Genomic DNA, 11,380 nt, shown 5'->3' with positions numbered 1-11,380 from the left:
TGTTTCCAAACCAGGCAGTGATGTTTCCAGTCCGAATGCTCTCTACAGCCCCGGAATAGAAGGAGTGGAGTATCTTCCCCGATACTCTGAACTTCCTTAACTGTCTCAGGTGATAGAGGCGCTGTTTCGCCTTTTTCACCACAGAATCTGTGTGTTGACCATGTCAGGCTCTGTGATGTGGACTCCCAGGTACTTGAAACTGCTCACCCTGTCCACGATAGCCCCGTTTATCCACAGTGGCGTGTGTGTCCCCTGCTGTATTCTCCTAAAATCCACGATCAGCTCTTTGGTTTTACCAATGTTCAGGAGTAGGCAGGTAATCATGAGTATATAGTTCCAATCTGTCTGTTGTTTTGACTATTTTGGTGTCATAACGTCATACTTTCAGCTCTGCAGTGTTCACTTGAGACCCGCTACCTTGAGAAACTCCTATTACCATAGGCAGAAATTGGTCCGGACCCATGCAGGTCTTACAACTATCATGAGACTCCCCAGGTCTATAGGTAGGTAGGCCTACTCTTTATATCTCTGTGGACAGACACTGTTTTCAAAGCAAAACTAATGCCCAAATCTGGTGTTGTTTTGTTGTGTGTGTTTTTATTTGTGTGTGTTTGCTTTTTTGTGTGAGTGAGTATATCAAATCTAGATATACACGTACAGTAGATTATTAAAGAGCATTATTTACTTGATGGGAAATTATCTGAAGTTTCAGATCTGACCAAAACTCAAACACAAGTCAAATGTTCTCAAATATTTGAGAAACAGCCTTTTAACTGACGTGTAAATTGTCTGTTCTGCTTCATGTATTACCATGTCATTTTATTTGGTTGTTTGTTTGGTGTGTGTTTTAATGATTTACATTACCTCTGTGATGTACTCTATGTATCATCTGTGTTCAATAGTCTTGATTGTTCTTTTTAGCTTGAAAAAATTTATTTTAATTAAAAAAAAATCCAATATAATTTTTATGTCCCCTTCTTCCCTGTCACCCTTCAAGAGGTCCGTTTGTCCTCTCGCCAGGCCATCATATTCATTGTAAATAATAATTTGTTCTTAATTGACATGTCTGGCTAAATACACATGTGACCCTTCCTGTAACACCAGCATTAGGCTAAAATCATCAAATACGCATATCTCCTTACCCTGTGGTTGTATAGTCAGAAAATGTGTGATTAACATTATTGAACTGTAGAGGAAGACACCTGCTATTATTCCTCTAGCACCATCATCAGGCCAAACTGAGAACAAGATATCTTGAGAAGTAATGGCCGGATTGCCATGAAGATTGCTCTGCACATTCATGACCCAAAGAGGAAGGAACCTATTGTTGAGCAATGACCTTTCCTCTGGTGCCACCATTACTGATGTTTCAGTTTTCTCTATGAAAATAAGGATCATGAAACCCATTCAAAAACCCAACGTCTAACTTAAAAAATACATGGGTGTCAAACTGTAAACTGTTTGCCTTAATTGCTGAAAGGTTTACCCTTTTGGCAATAGTACAAGGTTTTCACCAGACAGTAGCTATATGGGGCAGACTAAAGGCTATGTTGGACTGGTAACAAGCCCATCCACATCATTTACTATTATGTACAGTCAGTGAACATACCTGTAATAAGTGACCACCAAGCAGGATATACTGACTTGCGGTATACAGGGTTTTACAGCTTTTAAGTATAGGAAAATTACATTGTGAACAAACTAGCCTATCATAACTACCATATAAAGTGCAACAGCTCTCAAGTTATACACATGGCTGGTTTTACAAGGCCAGCTGTGGATTGGAGCAGTGTGTTTGATTGCACGAGTTCTATAGACCTTTTCTAACTCGACAGCATAAACATTGTACATGTTTAAAAATTAATTTCCCATTGCTATATTTGTTTGTCTGATGAAGCAGTCCTAGCAGTGTCACTGTTTTAATTACTTTATTAAAACCTATATTTTTGTGTGTCGTGCTTCACACCTCATGGATTCTGCGTATATTTAAGCAGCACCTCCATTTCTGGTTATTTGAGCACAAACCCTTTTACCCTTTTACCTACTGTTTCAATGTTTTCTGATACAACATCTACAGGAAATAAACTTGGGCCCAAGCTGTTCCCCTAGCAACAGACGTCTTTTGAAAAAGGTCTATAAATTTGGTTGGCACAGCTGGCAAAATTCTGTTCTATCTTTGTTGTCAGAGATGGTTGTTGAACATGTTCTAAGTGATTTGTTATCCTTTTTCTTTGTTGTCCATGTCACAGTCTCTCTCTCTCTCTCTCTCTCTCTCTCTCTCTCTCTCTCTCTCTCTCTCTCTCTCTCTCTCTCTCTCTCTCTTACTGTCATGCACTTGTCCTAATAAACTAACCTACACTGTAACACGCAACACTTTGATGAACATTGTTACTCAGCTGATAGAGTTGTACCCTTCCTGATGACTTGTCGTACAGAACTTGTAAGTCGCTTTGGATAAAAGCGTCAGCTACTGTAAATGTAAATGTCTCTCTCTCTCTCGTTAGTCAGGTATGGAGTTCAGGTGTGCTGATGTCAGCGGAGCAGCTGATTGACGTCTGTGGGCCGATTACATAACCCCGGCCGCAGATGTTATGATGCTGCCAGATCGTAACGAAGGTTATCCTATAACCCTAGTTACATGAGTTCTTGTGAGCGTTCTGCTCTGCTGGGATATTACCTCGTTACTTGTTGTAACCATGAAAGCTTTCGCTACATGCACCTTCATGCCGTGTACAATGTCATAATCTCGTGGGGTCATAATCTCGCGGGGTCGGGGTCCCGGACCCTGAATTGACTCTGCCATGAACCCTGACCCTGCCAGTAAGCCTGTATCTCGCGGGGTCGGGGTTCAGAGAAAGAGTTCGACACAATTGGCAGACGTCATAAACATGCGGGGGCATACTCTCGTGGGGTCGGGGTTGAACCCGGACTCTGCCAGTGAGTTGACTCTGCCACCGGCATACTGGGGAGACAACCACCCCAAAACAGAAGGTTGCTCCCTTAACCCAGGCTGACAGGTAGCAAGAGCATGGCTCGACCTGTGCCTGGAGGACCGTAAGCTACACAGGAGCGCTTAGAGGGGCTGACTGCTAAAAAAAAGTACCTCGATGCCCCGTGGCGTCAGGTCCGCCCTGGCATTTCCCCCCGGAAACGCACAGGGCCCTTCGGGTTAACAGAATATATTGTACGAGCAGCGCTCGCCTGTGACCCGGCGGACACCGGGTTGAACTGATCCGGTCGAAGCCGCGGCCCCGATAACAGCGCTATAGGCTCGTAAAACCTGCGAACGGCGTTGGGTGAATTTCGATAAGAAAGAACCCCAACCCATCGTCTCTCCCCCCTATTTGGGTAAACCGGGGGGGAGACCGGTCCTCGCAAGGATCCTTGACACAGGATTTATACACAGAGACTGGGAAAAAAAACACCCGTCACTAATTCCGCTCTCATGAGAGGGGAAGACGCTAGTTTATGCCGCAGAGACCTCACTCAACAACCTGAGTTGGGATCTGAACCACGCAAGCCCCAACTCACAGGCATACCCCTCGGGCCAATAAGAGAACTCGAAACCTGTGAAGTTTATTATGGCAGGGAACGCCAACCCTACTCTTCTGAGTGGGCGGGCATGGGGAACCCCTATTCCCCCCCCCCCCGCCCCCCTGCGACGAGCGGAATATGTAAATGCTTGCTCTGACGCCGAGGGAGCTGAGGGCGTCAGTCTAACGAACCTGATAGAGCGGAGTCCCACGTACGTGTGTCATCACGCTGGTGCGTACAGGGGACACCTGAGTGATGGGAGCACTTGTTTTACGCCACCTCCTCATCACACGCACCGTCAGAATTTCACCGAATGGATACAACACATGCAAAGGAATGGTTTATACCCCCCCCCCCCCCCTCCCCCCCCAACCAACCTCACGTAAAGTGAAAAGACATAAGAGGTGAAAAAGGAAAGTTAGGGAAACCTCAGTTGCCTTTCGAGTTTATATAAAGGTTTGAAATTGAAAGTGTGTGTGTGTGTGCATGAGTACATTCTGGAGTACAGGCTTTGATAATTGTATCATAAATAATTGTATAATAATAATAATAATAATAATAATAATAATAATAATAATAATAATAATAATAATAATAATAATAATAATAATAATAATAATAATAATAATAATAATAATAATAATAAAAAAGATAGAGAAAAAAAGAGAGAAAGTGAAAGAGAGACATTGGGCTCTTTCATCAACATGTCTAAAAGGTTGAAAGCTGATGAAACACTGTGTTACAATTACAAAAAGAGAGAGAGAGAGACAGACAGACAGACAGACAGACAGACAGACAGACAGACAGACAGACAGACAGACAGACAGACAGACAGACAGACAGACAGACAGACAGACAGACAGACAGACAGACAGACAGACAGACAGACAGACAGACAGACAGACAGACAGTTTGGGTGCCTCCCCAAAATAGTTTAAAGGGGAATTTATATATTTTATATAATTTATATATGTTATTTTTGTGCCCCAGGACAGTTCAGTCAGTATTTATGAACACACACCACTCTCTCCTGAAACTACAAATCAGAGAGAGAACAGTCCAATCAGTGATGTAAAATCTGGGGCTGCCTAGACAATGAATGGGGCTCTGACTTTATGAGGTCCATAAAATGTTTGTGTGAGCTCTTACACCCAAATGAGGTTTCCATTCGAGTACTGCTAGAAGGTCTGAACCACAATTCAAATCTCATTTGGGTGTAAGAGCGCCCCACAAATATTTCAAGGCCTCATAAAATCAAAGCCCCATCAAAGTCCCAATTGTTGTCTGCCCCAGATTTTACATGCCAGTCTGGAGGGTTCAGAGAATATTCTAAGAGAGAGTGGTGTGTGTTCACTACTGACTCAACTGTCCTATAGGGCACAGGAAGAACATATTGTGAATTCTTAAAATGGGTGGCATTCCCCTTTAAAAGCGTATTTGCTCAGAGGAAAGTGTTCGGGCAGGTCCCGTCTCTGAGTAACAATAACAACCACTCTAAACTGCCATATATTTTCTCATCACGTCTGCCATCAAAATGGCTTTAAATGGGACAATAAAAACACGATATCTTGTTCCTCTCGACACATTACTATTATTACCTCCATCTGATAATCACCAGGGCATGAGTGTACCGTACAGGAACGGAAGCCCGCTCAGGATGACACCTGATGTGCTGATGTGACTAAATGGCTGGATCTCCCAGACCAACAGTGACTGCTATTATCATGTCTGAGCTGTTTATTTAACACATTTATAACCCTGCCACTGCCAGTCGGTCGGCTGGTTGGTTGATGACCAGCAGGGCAGAAACCTGAGGGTTCCAAGTATTACAATACAATATTCCACAACACGACATAACTCAGAACACACTGCGGAGTGAATAAAAAGAACCACAGAATATAGAATATGCTACACGAAGATAAGATAAGATAAGATGACACTTCAAGATGGCGGCCGTGCAGTAGACAGCTCGCACCACATGCTCCCGGTGACAATTGACTAAACTATCTGAAAACACGGCTTAAATCCAGATACCCCCAGAGAAAAGCGAAGGGGAAAACAGTTTCAAGACTACTCTATTGAGAAAATGAAATGGAAAACTCTGAGTCGGAAGGAAAAGGCGATGGAGAGTCGGAGATAAATAGACGCTCCACTAGGCACAGTCAGACAGACCCATGTACCGGAGCCAGGCTTTGGGCTTAGGAGCGATTAGCAAGAAGCTAACGGCGGTAGACACCAGGACACAGATGGCTAGTAGGGCTGAAATAAGCGCTAGCAAAGAGGTACGCAAGGAAGAGATAGCAGCGGGTGTGGAGACTGGAGAGAGAGAAGGAAAGACGGCTATGACAATGGAAAACATGCGCTCGCTATTGAGAGAGCTCTTGTCAGAAGAAGCCGAGAAGAGAAACCAACAAACAATGGAGGCCATGCGCGCACTGTTGAAGGAAGAAGCGGAAAGGAGGGACCAGCAGTTAATGGGGGAATTTGCACGATTGGAGGAAAAGCTGGAAAAACAAAACAAAACTTTATTGGCAGGTTGGGAAAGAAAGATAAAAGACGGGGTGGATGGAAAGATGGAGGCATGTGAAGCTACCGTGGCTAACCTAGAAGCGAGGATGAAGGAACAGGAGAGACAATACACGGAAAGAGAGGCCTCGTTGGATAGCAGAGCTACGGACCAGGATCGCTGGGAGAGGGAGTGCCAGAGGCTCCGAACTGACAGTAAGGAGATGGGAGAGAATATGGAAAATATGATCAACTATGCTAAACGGAAGAATCTGAGAGTGATCGGCATACCAGAGGAACAAGACCCGAAAGGACAGAGAGGAACAATGACAGAATACTACTCAAAGATACTCGGGGGGCTAGCGGGGGCAGGAGTCTTCACTAAAAATCCCAGGCTGGAAGCGGCGTACAGAGGGGCTCCCGCGAGAAGGAAAAAGAGAGGCGAAAACGGAACCGGGAGGAGGCCACTCATCGTGGTATTCACCAACCAACGGGACAAAGAAGCCATGCTAGACATCGCAAAAAAAGAAGCGAGTTTTGACACACGAAGGATTACAAGTGAGGATATACCAAGATCTCGCCCCGTCCCTGGTCAAGAAGCGGGAGGAGTACAGGGAAGTGAGAGACTACTGCTTTCAGGGGAAAGGACGGACGGGCTTTGTGAGAGGAACCATTCTGAAGGTGACATGGGAAGGAAGAACTACTTTGTGTGATACTCCGGAAAAAGCACGACGAGCCTGTGGTATGACGGTGGGGACAGACCCAACGCGACTGAGACAGACACTTGCGGGGCAAGGACCAGAAGAAGAGCAACAGGAGATTAATAATAATAATCTATAAAATCGGCCAATTTCAATGGTTCAATATATAGGCTGTGCAGATACGGAGACACTATGGATTGTAATTTCTGATTGAATTCTCTAGGAGAAATACCCCCATCCTTGAAATGCAAGGGAAAAGGCTTGTATATATATGGCAGGCCCCCCTTCTTGCCGGATAATTGATATGAATATAAGATATATATAGGGGCTTTACGTAGGAATAAGAGGTTCAAGGACCCAACTTAAAAGTGGGAAGGGGGGGGGGGGGGGGGGGAAGCGGAGAATGGTATATACTATGGAAAAGGGGAAATTTCTATTTTTCAATATGTGGAATGTGCAGTTATAGTTAAGTAGTTATAGTTAGTTAAGGGCACTATGGAGAGACCGAGGGCCAAACATAGTCAGAAGGAGGAGTGGTTAGCTAGAAATGGGGAAGGAAGGGAAAATGTATATTTCATAAAGGCACTGCAATTTTTGGTTTAGATAGGGGAAACTAATAGGGAAAAATGTATAGGGTATAAGGTCTGGCGACCTCTACCGTTCAGTATAGGTACTGGACACACACAGACAGGTAAACGGGATAGTTATATAGGGACACTACGGAGAGGTCAAGGACCCAACATAGGCGTGAGGAGGAGTGGATGGTTGGGATTTGGGGAGGAAGGGGGGGGGGGGAAGGGTATAATACATAAAGGTACAGCAAGTTCTGATTTAACTCTACAAAAGATACCCCCCTTCTTAATGGGTAAAGGGTATAGCTTAGAGGTTTTCGTAGGTCATATCCCCTTTCTTAACAGGTATTGGATATGGTCGATGCCCGGTTGGTGGCGGATTTGGTTTTGTTTCAATGGTTTTGTTTCAATGTTTCAAGGTTTAAGGTGATAGAGATCCAGGAGTTTAGAGGCTGAAATAGAGGGTTCCTCGAGATGGTTACGGGAGGAGGAAGGGGGGGGAGTAGGGATACAGGATCAAGTTGAAGATAGCTTAGTCAAGTTGGACTTTAAATAGCAGAAATGAGAAAAAGGGAGCATGTGGTTAGAGCATACTAGGAGGGAAGAGCGGTAGGAAAAGGAGAAAGGCAGGTAAGATGCATCCTGTCAAAAGGAAGCAGGAAAGGACCTGCAGGAAGTCGGAAAAGAGGAGGGTCAGAGGTCCGTGCCCAATAGGGGGGGACGTTAGCTTTATATGTGGGGTTTGGGGGTACTTGTGTTTTTTCTCTTTTTTTATTTATTATTACAGGACACTTCGGCTGGATCACCACATCACAAAACATAGAGGAGAGAGGGGGGAGGAGGGCAAGAAGAGAGTGGGCAACATAGGACATAAGGATGAGTAGGAACGAAATAAAATATATGAGCTGGAACGTGAGGGGGATGAGCCACATTATTAAGCTAAAACAGATTCTAGGGAAGATAAAACGATCAGGAGCAAAAATAGTTTATTTACAGGAAACACACAGCAATGGGGAAGATCTCAAGAGGGTCGAAAATAGATGGAAGGGACAGGTATACTCTGCGGTCGGCGCCATTCAACTCACAAGCTAGAGGAGTAATGATACTAATAGACAAGTCGATACCATTTACTTTAAGAAATAAAATTGTAGACCCGGGAGGGAGATTTATAATATTAAGCGGTACTATAGTCTCCACGCAGGTGAACCTAGTAAATATATATGGACCAAACAATGATGACCCGCTGTTTTTTCAAGAACTGTTTATGAAAATGGCAACTCTCACGGGCCAGTTCATCATGGGGGGAGACTTTAACTGTGTGAGGAGACCGGAAATAGATAAGTCAGGGGGAATGGATACCTCCCACAGAAGAACAAGGAAAGTGATAGATACGTTTATGAATGACCTCGACTTGGTTGAGGTATGGAGAAAGCTAAACCCAGACAAGAAGGATTATTCGTGCGCTTCAAAATTACTAAGTAGGCCATCGTTCTCGAGAATAGACAATTTTTTTGTTTCGACAAGCTTGGTATATAAATTTACAGGAAGTGAATATGACAGTAGATTACTGTCTGACCATTCTCCAATGATGTTAACTATGAACATGCCGGAAATAGCGAAGGCACCCCCTAGATTCAGACTCCAAACCAAGTGGCTCAACAACCCGAAATGTATGACTTTTATAGATGAAAAAATAGACATATACTTCTCCATAAATACAGACCAGACAAGTGCAACGATGAGATGGGAGGCATTTAAGGCGTATATAAGGGGAGAGATGATAAGCTATACTAAACATAAATCTAAGGAACACTATAAGCAAATGGAGGACATAATGTTATGGTTTGACACCGACCCCAAACGCAACGACACAAGAGAGTAGGATTCAGAGTTGCCAAAAACAAGGGCTTGTTTATTAAGACTAAATAAACAGCACAGACTTGGAAGAGTTCAAAACAAAGACTGGAATACAAGCAAGGATGAATGTTGCTGCTCTGCAGCTTCTCCCGGGATGGTAGTCAGGGGAAGCAGACGCTGACGTCAGAGCCGCTCTGCAGACTTCTCTCGGCAGAATCTCCGAGGTGGTTGCGGGACCGAGAGAGAGAGAGGGAGCGAGTTAACTCAGAGTGCAGGTGGAACAGAGCAGGTGAACAGGAGAGGTGACTTGTACCCGAAAACAGAGTTATCCAAGTGACTGAATCTTCGGTGTAAATACACACTGTGAGTAACGTTCAAAACACAATCCCAAGTGATAGATATCTTCGGTGCAAAATAAACACTGTGAGCGAAGTCCCAAAATACAAATCCAATGTGATAATATCTTTGGTGTGTAAACACACAGTGGGAGATGTTAGGCCAAAATATTATCCCAATGAAACAATCCAAAAAAGGCTAAACGCTGGGTGAGTGACTGTCTGATAAAAAGCTGGAAATCTTCAGTGTTATATAAACACACGAAAAACGGAATTGGATCAAAGACAGTCATAAAAAACTCACCCAGGCGTTGTGCGTAAAGAGCGTTGGAACAGAACGGAGCGAGCGCGTCGCCTCGGGGAAAGGGTGTCCAAGAGGAGTGCTTCTTGAATATCCTGGAGGCAAAGCACAGGGAAACAACAGCAGGCAGCAGGAACAGCGAATGCAACTGAAATATCAAAACGATCCAACAAAACTTGAATGGGGAAACGGGGTATAAATAATCAGGGAATGCTTAATTGACAAGCAGTGACAGCTGAGGGATGTGATTGACAAGCGTGTGGTTGGGGGAGCACCAATCAACGACGTCTATGGGAAGAAGCGTGTGAATAGGGGAATGCAATGATTAACAGAAAACTAAAGGAAAACAGAGCGAGTAGGCTTAAAGGAACAGAGCGAGTGGGAGAGCAGCGGACCAATCATCACAGTACTTCAAGAAGCCTGTGGTGGGGAAAGAACCAAACCTTACACATAGAAAGACGGGTAAAAGAAGTGGAAGAACAGCTATATAGGGGAGAAGACCCAGCAAAACAGAGAGAACTGCGGGTATTAAAGGCCCAGTACAAGCATCTATCCACTACAAAGATAACATCGGACTTACAGTGGCTAAAACAATCATACTATGACCAAGGGGAAAAAGCAGGCAAGATACTGGCATGGAGAATTAGAAAGGCACAAACGGAAAGGATGATAAATACGATAAAATTGGGGAATGGGGTGGAAACGAATGACCCAATAGAAATAAATAACGCCTTTAAAGAATATTATGAAAAATTATATAAATCGGAATACCCAAAGGACACAGAACAACTAAATGAGTTCCTGGACAAGTTAGAATTCCCAAAAATAACGGAGGAGGAACAGAAACAGTTTGACCAAGAGCTAACGATAGGAGAATTAAACGAGGCGCTTACGGTTATGAATAGCGGGAAGGTGGCAGGCCCAGATGGGATACCAACAGAAATATACAAGAGATTCGCAGGGAAACTGCTACCCCACCTACTGGAAATGTTCAATGAAGCATATGAGGAGGAGACTTTGCCTCCATCCTTAAGATCGGCGATGATTTCGGTACTTATAAAACCGGGAAAGCCACCCTCAGACACAACTTCATGTCGTCCTGTGTCCCTCATGTCCTGTGATACGAAGATTTTATGTAAGGCGCTAGCTAGACGCATGGAGAAGTCGATTCCACATCTGATCGAAGGTGACCAGAGCGGATTTGTGTTGGGAGGACAGGGATTTCATGGCATTGGGAGATTGCTGGGTGTTCTTCACGCTGGGAGGAACGGGGAAGACCGCGCAGTTCTGTCGTTGGACGCCGAGGGGGCATTTGGCAGGATTGAGTGGGGATGTCTGTTTGGGGCACATGGGAGGTTCGGGTTTGGGGAGGGATGTGTGGGATGGATCGGGATTCTGTGCACGGGCCCGGTGGTCGAGATGGGTGTCGGCGCCATTTGGACTGCGGGGATCTGCCGGACAGGGATGTCCGATTTCTCCGTTGCTATTTTTATTCGCGGTTGGGCAGGACCCGGGAATCGCAGGGATGAGAGTGGGGGGAGTGGAGCATCGCCTGTCGCTTTTCGCGGACGATAT

The sequence above is a fragment of the Notolepis coatsorum genome, assembly GCF_963971535.1.
Source record: "Notolepis coatsorum genome assembly, chromosome: 14".
Lineage (NCBI taxonomy): Eukaryota > Metazoa > Chordata > Actinopteri > Aulopiformes > Paralepididae > Notolepis > Notolepis coatsorum.
The sequence above is the reverse complement of the archived record's forward strand: the minus strand, read 5'-3'. Positions refer to the sequence as shown.